Source organism: Pteropus vampyrus, unplaced genomic scaffold (genome assembly GCF_000151845.1).
Source record: "Pteropus vampyrus isolate Shadow unplaced genomic scaffold, Pvam_2.0 Scaffold29, whole genome shotgun sequence".
Classification (NCBI taxonomy): Eukaryota; Metazoa; Chordata; class Mammalia; order Chiroptera; family Pteropodidae; genus Pteropus; species Pteropus vampyrus.
In genome coordinates this window covers 8,240,922-8,243,554 of record NW_011888810.1, presented here as the reverse complement: position 1 = coordinate 8,243,554, position 2,633 = coordinate 8,240,922, and the positions used below count along the sequence as shown (strand labels likewise).

At 32.2% G+C, this 2,633-nt stretch overlaps 1 pseudogene; it reads left to right on the top strand.

Moving 5' to 3' along the window:
* Positions 1-1,920: 1,920 nt before the first annotated feature.
* Positions 1,921-2,633, top strand: part of LOC105289874 — a 7,089-nt pseudogene continuing 6,376 nt past the window's right edge.

Sequence of the window (2,633 nt, the reverse complement as noted above, 5' to 3'; positions counted from 1 at the left end):
AGACAGCATACTTGATTGGAGGCATAAAACAAAATTTCATTTATATTTGAAAGTTTGCTTATTATTGATTTTGTTGATTTAGAAACAATTCGATTTTATATTTGCTTATACGTTTCTCATCTAAGTCTTTGGCTTAATAATATGCCTATTTCTGTTTTGAAATCCAAGGGAAAAAAGCATAAGATTTTGATAAACAGATAACTCAACTGACTCTTTGAATATTTTAAATACAAGTATGTGCTCAATGTAGTGAAGTTGATCCATTTGACTTTTTTTGAATCCAAAAATAACTGCTTGTGTTGAAACTACCTGACATGTTCTCTCTTTCTCATGATTGATAGAGATCATGTTTGTTATTACTTCTCAAAAATAAAATAAAATTACTATTCTCTTAGGGCTAGCTACAGAAATAAGATAGAAAAGGCTTTGTAGTATCTCTTTCTTTATATCTTGTATCACATTCACTGTGGAAATGGCCATTCCAGTAAAATATAACAACTTTGGTCAATAAATCCTTATCATATAGGGATATATAAAAAGCTTCAGATATGCATATTTTGGAAAAATGAAAAAGCTATCTCAGAAAATGACAGCAGAAGAACTCTGTCTCCTTCTTTTCTTCCATCCTATTTATTGAATGCCAAATATGTGCTTGTATCTGTTCTAGATTCAAAATACAAACTCCTTACAATCAAGCTTCATATGCTGACCATCACTGTCTCACCTTTAAAAAATTCTGATGACATTTTATTGCTTGAATTAAATTTGGATTTTTAAAATAAATTTATAAAAATTGCTAAAGTGTAATCTAGGTATTGAGACTAATAAATAGTAGTGATATTAAAATAATTCAGGATGACTTTTGATAGAGGTTTTAATAAATATAGAGTCTGGAATTTATTTACAGATGGCTTTTAGACATGACTTTGAAAATTATATTCAGATAATAAGAAAACTCAATGAGATCCTTAGAAAGAATTATAGTAATCTTTATTCCCTTAGGAAAAGAAATTACCTGGTTTTCTCCATAGATATATTTTAAGATGGAATTGCAGAGGATATAGACATGTTATCTGAACTGAAAGGCTGAGCATTTTCAAGTTTAAGATTGATTATAAGTGGCTGCTACAAAACAACTCTGTAACAATATTATATATAAAGAATATTTACATTTTCTTTAGTTTGGTTTTTGACTATAGAATCATTTAAATCCTCCTTCCCCAATAAACACACACATCTACACATTCAGTGTTTTAAGTTTATTTTATTTTTGTTTTGTAACAGCTCGAAAGAACAAGACGGTTAACTTAGTCACAGTAGTCAATACAATCCTAGAATAAAAGTATTAAAGTTTTCCAGATGAAATCACTGACCTTCTGATAAACCTTACCTTGCTCTTAAACGCATAATACTTCTAAGCCAAAAATATGATTTGATTTATTTGGTTATTATCTAGTAAATATGTTATCAAAATTTTTATTGTAATTAAAGATAACAGCAAGCAAAAAAACAACTAATCCAAAAGCCTCAAGCTGGACTCTAGGATAATTTCAAAAAGGATTAAAGCTAAAAACAAACAAACAAAAGGAAGAATGCTTACTACCAAACTTCACAGAATAAATGAAGCCATATCAAAAAGATGAAAAACAAAAATTTAAAAAGGTACTTGCCCCCTATTCAATTATATAGAAAAATCATCCAAGTTTTCAATTATATGCTAGCTTCTGAGACCTAGCAAATCCCTTATTTGTTTATTTTGTTAATAACATAAATTTCTAAAAGCCTCATACATTTAGAGACTTAAATTAACAAGAAGCCATTATGATTATGTGCATGCATAAAATTTGATATATCCAGAGTGAAGCTCCATTCTAACCTTTGCAGCTAACAAAACAAGGGGAGGGGGAAGGCTGGAGACAGATGGACGCAGAAAGAAGAGAGCAGAACAGGTGAGAAACCTACTTTAAACACAGAATAGTAGAAGGTGATACTGTTCGTGCCTGATGTAGTCCTAAGACCGCACCTTCAGTAATGAAGACGGAATCAACCGCATCAACTACTTGTAGGTTTGATTATGAAACTAGCATCTCACTGAGCATTGTTAGACTGTGTGAAATAAATGTTTGAGTCTGGAACTCTGTGTATGTATGTGTGTATGTATATGTGTATGCATGTGTGCATGTATGTATGTATTCAGCCTGGGGTGAGGAGTTAGGTAGAACATCTAAATTTGGGGTAGTTCTTGATTCAACTAGATAGAAATTCTCAGGAACAGTGCTGGACCTGTTCCTTATATCCAAAGGATATTAGGGGTGAGCACTTATTTGGCCATCGAGCTACTTTTCAGATGAATAATTCGATCCAGCTGATGTTAATAATTCCATTTCTGCCCAGAGCTTTTATATATGCTATACTCTCTGAAGCAGCCTTTGTTACAGATTGTTGTGGGTTAATTCGGGCCTCGTTTCTCATATTTTCTCTCACCGCTCTGTCTAGAGACTCCAGCATCACTCCCACTGCAAGCACTCTCCCTCATGACTCTGCTTCATTTAGTTCATACAACTCACACTATGCAAAAATAGCTCAAAAAGAAAGAAAAGGAAAAAAGAAAAGGGAAGGAGGAAAGGAAAAGG